At 45.6% G+C, this 10972-nt stretch overlaps 1 pseudogene; it reads right to left on the minus strand.

Moving 5' to 3' along the window:
* Window positions 1–6611: 6611 nt before the first annotated feature.
* Window positions 6612–6780, minus strand: LOC115941120 (small ribosomal subunit protein uS14 pseudogene; annotated as a pseudogene).
* Between the last annotated feature and the right edge of the window lie 4192 nt (window positions 6781–10972).

A 10972-nucleotide genomic window follows, 5' to 3' on the forward strand; every position in this document is an offset into this window, starting at 1 on the left:
GGAACACAAGCAGGGGGAGTGTGAGAGGGAGAAACAGGCTTCCTGCGGAGCAGGGAGTCCGATGTGGGGCTCGATCCTAGGACCCTGAGATCATGACCTGAGCCGAAGGCAGATGCTTAATGACTGAGCCACCCAGGCGCCCCACAAATAAATAAATCTTTAATTTATTTGAGAGAGAGTGAGAGCGGGAGAGAGAGAGAGCATGAGTAGGATGAGGAACAGAGGGAGAAGCAGATTCCCTGCTGAGCAGGGAGCCCAATGCGGACTTGATTCCAGGATTCCGGGATTCTGGGATCATGATCTGAGCCAAAGGCAGACGCTTAACCGACTGAGATAAAAAAAAATAAAATAAAAACAAAAAATAAGACAGGGGCGTCTGGCTGACTCAGTCAGTGGAGCATGTGACCCTTGATCTTGGGGTTGTAGGTTTGAGCCCCACATGGGGTGTAGAGATTACTTTAAAATAAAATCTTTTAAAAATACATAATATTTTAAAAAATAAGACAGAAGCGGAGAGGAGTGGGGACTTTTTTTTTCTTAAATGAAGGGTGAAATAATTGAAGTGAAAAAAATAGCAACAGTGAATTTAGCTGTTTTAAGCAAATTTTAAGTGCTTTTAAACATATTAACGCACATAAGCTTGTAACAGTCCAATGAGGTAGGAACTAATATTACAGACTGGGAACCGGGACCCAGGGAGGCTCCCCCTATGATTAGACAGCTCGGGAATGGGATAGCTGGTGTGTCAACACAGGCAGTTCGACTCCCAACTGGAAAACAATACCAGGTCTTTAAACCAAAAATAGCAGAAAGAGTAAATAAAACCCGTATTTGTGAAAAAGACTAGCAAACAGGATATACCTGAGATAAGCCTGGAAGGAGAAAGAAGATACAGCAAAAATAGAACAGCAATGGGAATAACTGTAAGGAAAGCAGAATGTGCACCTGTATGGCTGTAAAATTAAAGATCTGAGAGAAACAACTTCTTTACAAAGCGTGACCCAAATAAAAACAGAATTTTGTAAAATGCAGCTTAATTTATTGATCCTTCTTTTGTTGTCTTTTTTTCTTTTTTAAAGCAGGCTCCATGCCCAATGTGGGGTTTGAACTCACGACCCTGAGATCAAGAGTGGCAAGCTCCACCAACTGAGCCAGCCAGGTGCCCCTGTTGTTTGTCTTCTTGGTATTTTGCTAAGAAACTCTTCCCACCTGTTTTTTTCCCCAAAGTTTTGCTTTTCAAATATTTAGGTTTAGACCCACCTGGGCAGGGATTGGCTGCCTTATTCACCATTATGTGGCCAGGACCTTCCACAGAGCTCAGCACACAGTAGGTACTCAAATCTCTGTTGAATGAATTAATGATGTGCCGCTGTGTGAGAGACCTAAGAGCATGAGAACCAGGGATGGGGGGGGGATGGTATGAAGCCACATGCCCACGGAGGGAATAGAATCTTCTTCCTGCAAAGAAACACAGCATTGGCCTGTGGGCATCTGGACCCAGAAGGCTGTCTCTATCATTTGTTCGCCAGACCGTGGGCACCAGTCTTCAGTAGCGCCACCGTATGTTTGGGGGAAGGAACTGCAGGAGGGGACAGATAAAACCCAGTTTCCATTTGAGGGGGTGGGGGAAGACTTTCAGTTCCCTCTCCCCCGACATTTGGTTTTTAGGACTCCCAAAGATTTTTGGGCAATTCAAGAGAAAAGAGAGATAATCCAAAATGCCTGCTCATAAATAAAGGGAGAAAGCCACTAATTAGGGGCACCTGGGTGGCTCAATCAGTTAAGCATCCGACTCTTGATCTCAAGTGTGGGTTCAAGGGGCGCCTGGGTGGCTCAGTTGGTTAAGCATCTGCCTTCGGCTCAGGTCATGATCCCAAGGTCCTGGGATCACACCCCACGTCGGGCTCTCTGCTGGGCAGGGAGCCTGCTTCTCCTGCTCCCCCTGCTGTGTGCTCTCTCTCTGTCAAATAAATAAATAAAATCTTAAAAAAAAAAAAAAGTGTGTGAGTTCAAATCCCACAATGGGCTCCATTCTGGGTGTGGTGCCTACTTTAAAAAAAAAAAAAAGCCACTTCTTAGAACAAGAAACGAATTTATGGAACAATTCATTCTAGTAATGTGGTAACTGGAATTCTCGGGTTAATGTCTGACTTCTGTGAGAGCTAAGATTTTGGCTTCATGTTCTTCACTATATTCATAGCTCCCAGGACCATGTCTGGCACCTAGGAGTCATTAAATGAATGTTTGTGAAATCAGTGAGAGTAACTCTGTGAGTTTATCCTTGCTCACCGCACATTAGCCACATTCCCCTTACAAGCCAGCAGGTTCCCATCTCTGGCTGGCATGTGCTTCTTCCAGTATGTTCAGGGCTATTCCCTTGCTTCGTTTGGATCTCTGCTTAAATGTTTCCCTTCCCTTCCTTCCTTTCTGGCTTTACTGAAATATGGTTCACATACCACACAACTCATCCTTACCATTCAATGGTTTTTATTATAGTCACATGATGTGCATCCATCACCACAACCAATATAAGAACATTTCATAATCCCAAAGAGAAGCCCCGTACCCCTAGCCATCACCAGTTTCTCCCATCACTCCCAGCTCCTGGCAACTGCTAATCAATCTAGTTTCTGCCTCAATAGATTTACCTATTCGGGACATTTCTTATAAATGGAGTCATACAATCTGTGGCCTTTTGCGTCTGGCTTTTTTCATTTAGCATCGTGTTTTCAAGGTTTGTCCACATTCCAGCACCTAACAATGCTTCTTTCCTTTCCTTTTCTTTTTTTTAAAGATTTTCTTTATTTGAGAGAGAGCACAAGGAGGAACAGAGGGTGAGGGACAAGCAGACTCTACACTGAGCACAGAGCCTGATCTCCCCTGAGATTCTTTTTTTTTTTTTAAGATTTTATTTATTTATTTGAGAGAGAACACACACAAGCAGGAGAGGCAGAGGGAGAAGCCAGGCTCCCTCCGAACAGGGAGTCTGATGCGGGACTCGATCCCAGGACCCCGGGATCATGACCTGAGGCGAAGGCAGATGCTCAACCAACTGAGCCATCCAGGCGCCCTTCCCCTGAGATTCTGACCTGAGCCAAAATCAAGAGTCAGACGCTTAATCGACTGAGCCACACAGGCATCCCAGGGCTCCATTCCTTTTCATGGCCAAATAATATTCCATTGAATGGATATACCACATTTTATTTACCCATTCACCAGTTGGTGGACATTTGGCTCAGTTCCACTTTTGGGCTACTTGCTGTGAACATTCATGCTCAAGTTTTTGTGCGGATACTTTTTTTGTTTGTTCTGTTTTTTATTTATTTGGCAGAGAGAGAGCAGGAGAGCACAAGCAGTGGGAGCATCAAAGGGAGAGGGAGAAGCAGGCCCCCCGTCGAGCAGGGAGCCCGAAGCAGGGCCCAATCCCAGGACCTTGGAACCATGACCTGAGCTGAAAGCAGACACTTAACCAACTGAGCCACCCAGGCACCCCTGTGGATATGTTTTCAATTCTCTTAGGTAGATACCTAGGAGTGGAACTGCTGGGTCACGTGGTCATTCTAAGGTGAACTGTTTGAGAAACTTTCAAACTGTTTTCCAAAGAAATGTTGCTTTTTCAGAAAGTCCTTTCCTGACCATCCTACCTAAAACAGCTGCCCCCAATCACATCTCCTTCCTCTGATTTATCCCTAGGGGGACAGCACAGTACAATGTATATATTTATCACTCTATGACATGATAATACCTGGTGCATATTTGTTCATTTGTTAATTGTCTTCCCTTCCACACGATTGTAATCTCCACAAAACCAAGTATTTTTGCCGATTTTGTACCTTGCTGAATCTCCAGTGCCTAGAAAAGTGCCTGACACTGAGTAGCTCATGACAAACACGAGGTGTCCCAGAAGCCACAGGAAGGAGGATGTGGCCATTTATGTAAGCATACGCCAGAGAAATACACAAGAAATCCACAATCTGGGTTCCCTGAGGAAGCTGTTGGAGCAGGGAAGCCAGAGCCCTGCGGAAGCTGTAGGGTCAGCGGCCAGATGGTTGTGTTGAGGCCTGAGTGGAGGCTGAGGTTCTGGAGAGTCACACTTCCAAGAATGCTGATGCTGAAAGTAAAAAAGAGCTGCCTGGAAGCGTTCTCTGACGCACCCACTGCCCTCCCGAGGCGCCTGGGGAGAGCGGACCCCCTCACAGTTCGTCCCAGATTCCATCATAACTGCTGCGTCCACTTGGGGTCCAAGGGTGTGCCTGTCCAGGTTGATGGTTGTTTCAGTTATCTGATGCACTGTAACAAGCTATCCCACAAATCGGTGACTTAAAACACAGCAATCTAATTGTTCCCAATTCTGTGGGTTGACTGATGTGGTTCCTTTCCTGGCCTTGCTCTGAATCATCGGGTGGTTGGATTTGCATGGGAAACAGCTGGAAGGGCCAAGAGGAACCTTTGTTGCTGGACGCCAGCTGGACTGCTTTCCCAGTATCACAAAACTAAGTCAGACTCTCTAACATGGCAGCTGGCGCCATCCCAGGAGCATGAAGGCAGAAGCTGCAAGGCATTCTGGGGCCAAGGCTGGGAAGTCACGTGGAGCTGCTGCTATACACTGATTGGTTAAAGCAAGTCACGGGATCAGTGCACATTCCAGCGGGATGGAGAAGAGACTCCACCTCTGGTTGGGAGGAAGAACGGTCACATCCAGAGACACAGGTGTAGCCAAGAGGAAGGAATTTGTGGCCAGGATTTTTCAGTCTCACAATAATTGAGAGAAGAGTAACTGTAGCGGGAGCTACGTGACCTTGGATTAGAGCACCAACACTTCTTGGCTGGGGGGCTTCCACGAGCCACCTTCCTCTCTGAGCTTTGGGTTCCTGCCCATCTTGTAGAAGCAATCTAGCGTTATCATCATGTTGATAGTCGCCTTTTTAGGTTACCCCCCAGGAAAGCGAGTTACAAATCAACAATTCTTAAATATTTTCTGGCAGACTCTCTCCCTGAACAAGGATAACTTCATTTACTAGGGGTCCCAGTTGACCTTGGATGGCAACGAAGAGCGAGGATGATAATGTCAGCGACAGGAACAGCTACTTCGTAGGGATCCCTGTCAGGCTGTGCGTGTTACTCTGCTGATCTCTTGATACAGACTAGGAGTCTTTGGGCCACCCCAGAAGCAGAGCTTAAGACTTTGAAATTTTGTAGCTTGCGTAGGGGGTGATTCTAGAGGCCCCAAGAGGAAACTAAGGAAATGGGACAGGGAGGAGAAGAGTCAATTCAGGCTGTGCTCATGAGCAGGCACTCCTGTGGGCAACTAGAGTTCAATCCCCCTGGGCACCTCTGGAAGACAGTTTAGAACACGCAACTCAGAGTCATCCTAACCCAGAACATTAACTCTCTTGCACGTCCAGCCTGCCCTCCACTTTGATGAAAGCAAAAAACCCCTCAGGCAAAGAGTTCCAGGAGTTTACAATAAGAGAGGTGAATGCCAAAGGAATGTGGGCAGGGCACTGACAACCCTTTACTACTTCCATTTTGTAGAGGAGGAACTCAAGGCTTATAGTGACACCGCCAAGAATCAACCCCAGGCTCTTTTTTCTCCACAGCCCTGCTCTTTACCACTCTGCTATACCTTTTTAGACTTCAAGTTGCCTCTAGTTTAACAACATTTCAAACTAATATGCCACCCCAAATGAACTTCAATTATAAGATCTCGCACCTTCTACAAAATTAACTCAAACTGTATCAAAGATCTAAATGTAAAACCCAACACTATAAAATTTCTGGGAAGAACATAGGAGAAATTTTTGGATTGGGCAAAGATTTCCTAGATAGAACACCAAAAGCAAAATCCATGAAAGAAAAATGGATAAATTGAAAAATGTAAAACTTTGCTCTTTGAAAGATGCTGTTAATGGGACACCTGGGTGGCTCAGTTGGTTAAGCATCTGCCTTCGGCTCGGGTCAGGATCCCAGGGTCCTGGGATCGAGTCCCGCATCACGCTCCTTACTCAACGGGGACCCTGCTTCTCCCTCTGCCTCCTGCTTTCCCTGCTTGTGAGCTCTCTCTCTCTCTCTCTGACAAATAAGTAAATAAAATCTTAAAAAAAAAAAAAAAGAAATTAGTCCTCAAAAAAAAAAAAAAAAGAAAGAAAGAAAGAAAGAGGGCACCTGGGTGGCTCAGTTGGTTAAGCGACTGCCTTCGGCTCAGGTCATGATCCTGGAGTCCCTGGATTGAGCCCCGCATCGGGCTCCCTGCTTAGCAGGGAGTCTGCTTCTCCCTCTGACCCTAACCTCTCTCATGTGCTCTCTCTCATTCTCTCTCTCTCAAATAAATAAATAAAATTAAAAAAAAAAAAGAAAAAATGAAAGACGCTGTTAAGAGAATGAAAAGAAAAAAAAAAACACAGACTAGGAGAAAAGATTGGAAAGTCACATATCTGATAAAAGATTTGTTACCAGGATATATAAATAACTCTCAAAACAATAAGAAAAGAAGCAACCCATTTTTTAAAAACACTCACAATTGAAGTGTTTTTATTTTATGTACAATGAGTTAGCATTGTAGATATCTCAGATATTGGCAGTTAAGGTAGGTCTCTTGGAAGGAAGTTGACTCAATCCAACTTAGTGAAGCCTGGATCCTTTGCATACTGACAGAAACACTGACACACATAATGAGGCCATATTTCCAGATCAGATGGTGCCGATTTGAACAGACACAGGAGAATGACAACTCTGGCCAAACTTCCTTGGATGGCTCCAGTAGAGCTACTGGGGACCCATCTTGCTCTCTCAGATGGAACGAGGCAACCCATTTCTTTAAATGGGCAAAAGATCTGAAGGGACAGGTCACCAAAGAAAATACTCAGGTGGCAAAGAAGCATATGAAAAGATGCTCATCATTAATTATCAAGGAAATGCCAATTAAAAATCACACTATGCAAATAAGAGAATGGCCAAAATTAAAAAGACTGACCATGCCATGTGCTGGCAAGAATGTGGGAGGAAACAGAACTCTCATGCATCACTGGTGGGAATGAAAAATGGCATAGCCATTTTGGAAAATAATTTGGCAGTTTCTTAAAAAATGAAATGTACCTACCATATAATGCAATCGTCTACTCCTAGGTATATACCCAAGAGAAATGAGAGCATATATGCATGAAACTACTTGCTCATAAAAGTTCACAGCAGTTTTATTCATGATAGCCATAACTGGAAACAGCCCAAATGTCCACCAGCAGGTGAGTATATAATCAAACTGGCATATCCACACAACGAAATTTTACACAGCAGTAGGAAGGAATGAAGTGTTAATGCAACAATGTGGATGAATCTCAGAATAATTATGCTGAGCGAATGAAGCCAGTCTCAAGAGGCTACATGCTGTATGATGCCATTTATACAAAACTCTAGAAAATGCAAACAAATCTAAAGACAAAAAACAGATCAGTGGTAGCTGAGGGATAAAGAGGGAGGCTTACCAAGCAGCACAGGAAACTCTGGGTGGTGATGGTTGCATTCCCCATCCAGATTATGGTGGTTTCATGGGTTAGTCAAAACTCACCAAACTGTACACTTTAAATATGTACATTTTAGGGTCACCTGGGTGGCTAGTTGGTTAAGTGTCTGACTTCAGCTTGGGACACGTTCCAAGGGTCCTAAGATCGAGCCCCGAGTCAGGCTCCCTGCTCAGCGGGGAATCTGCTTCTCTTTCTCCCTCTGCTCCTCCCTGCCCTACTCATACTCTCTCTCTCCCTCTCAAAATACATAAAATCTTTTTAAAAAAAAAAATAATCACAACCATGGGGCACCTGGGTTGCTCAGATGGTTAAGCGTCTGCCTTCGGCTCAGGTCATGATCTCGGGGTCCTGGGATTGAGCCCCACATCGGGCTCCCTGCCGAGCATGGAGCCTGCTTCTCCCTCTCCCTCTGCCTGCTGCTCCCCCTGCTTGTACTCTCTCCCTGTCTAATAAAAAAATAAAAAATCTTTTAAAAAATTGTTAAAAAAAATAATCACAACCTTTTGACTTAAAACCATGGGGTCTTGGGGTGCCTGGGTGGCGCAGTCGTTAAGCGTCTGCCTTTAGCTCAGGTCATGATCCCAGGGTCCTGGGATCGAGCCCCGCATCGGGCTCCCTGCTAGGCAGGAAGCCTGCTTCTCCCTCTCCCTCTCCCACTCCCCCTGCTTGTGTTCCCTCTCTTGCTGGGTCTCTCTCTGTCAAATAAATAAATAAAAATCTTTAAAACAAAAAAACCATGGGGTCTTAGTCGCCTGCTATCTGTGAACAGGTAGGACCAAGATCATTTCTAAAGAAACCTTTGAGTCTATCATTGAAAATTCCTGCAGGGTGTGTGTGATTGAGTGCCAGTGACAGATGCCTTCCCGTATCCATTGAAGCCCGTGGCTAGCCCCAGTTGGTGTTCCACACTGGTCCAGTAATACAGGACCACAGCAATGTCTTTAGTAAACATAGACTCCATTACATTAAATACTATCCTGTACTTGTATAGTAAATTAAATATTTCACAGTACATTTACCGCTGTCTTCTACATCACCACAGAAACATAATGAATTGGGTAACAAAAGCTCTATCACTTGTTGATGCTAAAGATGAAGAAATGGGGTACCAAGAGAGTAAATTATTTGCCTGAGGTTATCATCTGGCTCATTGGTGACATTTTACATGTCCTGAGTCCATATGAGGCATAGTTTCTCCCACTGTACTTAAATGATTTCCTCTCGGCTCAGGATTCTCATTTAGAGAGAGCGAGCGTCAGGGACAGACCCCTCTCAGGTTTGGCCACCCCACCAAAGCCCATGGCTCGCGCCTCACTCAGCCAGCTTCTCTCTGTGGTCTCAAACTCACTGCTTCCAGAAACTTGTTAAAAGCACCCCAACAGTGGGGACGGCCATTTGCTTTGAGTTAAAGTGAGCCTGTTTTCCCTAAAACCACACCTGACCATGAAGCCGTCCATGTCGGCCCAAAGGTAGAAAATTGCTATTGTATTTATGGAAAGTTCGATGGGGACTTGGTCTACACATCTGTTGGAGAGATTCCTCTGAGAGAATTTGCTGCACATTCTCAGATATCTGACCCTACTTTCCTGCTGCATTCATTTATCAAGAGCCCGATATCTCTGGCTAAATTTTGTGCACCAGATTCATCTCTTAGATTCATGTTCCCTTCCTGATCCTCATTTCTCTTTTGCCTCTGTCTTTTCATCTTTTTTTTTTTAAAGATTTTATTTATTTGAGAGAGAGAGAGAGAACATGACTGGGGGAAGAGCAGAAGGAGAGAGAGAGATAAACAGACTCCCTGCTGAGCAGGGGGCTCGATGTGGGGCTCCATCCCAGGACCCCAGGATCATGACCTGAGCCAAAGGCAGATGCTTAACCAACTGAGCCACCCAGGCGCCCCATCCTCTGTCTTTTCACCTTCTTTTATCATGTCTGTCTCATTTCTTTCTGAAACAAGGTAGGAAAATAGGCATTGAATGAAATTTTTAAATAAAAGGTGGATAATGTTTGTTATTTCTGAGGGTTGTTGAGAGGATTTGGGAAGGTGGGATGTGTTCACGCATCTACCGGAGGGGCTGGAATGTGGGAAGTGCTTGATAAAAAAAATAATCAGTGAGGCCCACTTATCAGCCACTGCCCCAGCCCCAGCACCCCAAGCCTTTTATGCTGCTTGACTTTTCCTTCCCTTTTTTTTATGGCACTTATGACTTATTATATGACATTAGGGTTCTGGCCCTCGGCATTATTGACATTAGGGGGCGGATCATTCCTCACTCTGGGGGGCTGTCTTGGGTGTTAGGGGATGTTTAGCAGCATCCCTGGTCTCCACCTCCTAGATGTCAGTAGCACCTACCCTCCCAAACTGTGATAACCACAAATGTCTCCAGACACAGCCCAATGTCTCCTGGGGGGCATAATCACCCCCGGTTGAGAACCATTATGCTATGCAACTTGCTTTTTCATTATGTGCCTTATTTATTTGTCTGTCTCTCTCTACCCGCACCTAGAATGTGTGCTCCGAGAAGGAAGGAATTTGCTTCTTTGGGGGCATTGATGCACACCCAATTCCTAGATTGATGCCTGGCACACGGTAGCTGTCCAATATTTACTGAAAGAATGAATGAATATTTAGTGGGTTTTGTGCCCAGGGATGGTGCCAGAGCTTGGCGTGCATAACCTCATGTCTTTATCTCAGAATCCTTTGCTCATGGTCACACAAGCTCTAAGTGGCAGAGTTAGAATTAGAATCCAGGTCCAGCTAGTTCTAGTGCCTGTGGTGTCTCTCCTGCACCCACTACTGTCAGTGTTCCCCTTTTCACAGAGGAGAAAAACCGAGGCTTCTTGAAACTACATACATACACACACACCCCCCACCCAGTAATGGAGTCCAGAAGCTTAGCTGGCCACAACCCAACAAACATCTATGTTCTCCCTTCTGGCCAAGAAGGATTGAATTAAGGTCAGGAGCCACTTCAGCCTCCAGGAAGCTGCAGGGAAGTTGAGGAGGGAAGCTGAGCTGGCCTGGCAGGCTTTCTCAGGAACCCCCTGGAAGGGGCCAGAACTTGGCTGGGTTCAGCCTGTTCCTCTCAGGAGGAAGCCTGGCTCCAGACCTATAAGAGATGGGGGTGAGCTCCAAAATGAAGCCCCCAGCACCAGTCTGGAAATGTTGCTGCAGCTGCCTGGCTAGGGAGACTGGAACTGCACACAGACACATAGACACACACACACCACCACCACCACTACTCCTTCTACCCTGCTCAACCCCCTTCTACCCCTCACTCTGACTCCACTGCCCCCATCCCACTTCATCCTTACGGCTAAACCAGCCCAGACCAGGAAGGGCCCAGCCCTTTGATTGGTCTATGGGTCCCAGTACCAGGAACTGAGAGGAAGGAGAGCGGAAGGAAGGAAAAGAGGAGGCGGGACTGGGAGGGGGCTACATTTATATCTAT

This window comes from Leptonychotes weddellii, chromosome 1 (genome assembly GCF_054177405.1).
Source record: "Leptonychotes weddellii isolate Sample4059 chromosome 1, ASM5417740v2, whole genome shotgun sequence".
Lineage (NCBI taxonomy): Eukaryota > Metazoa > Chordata > Mammalia > Carnivora > Phocidae > Leptonychotes > Leptonychotes weddellii.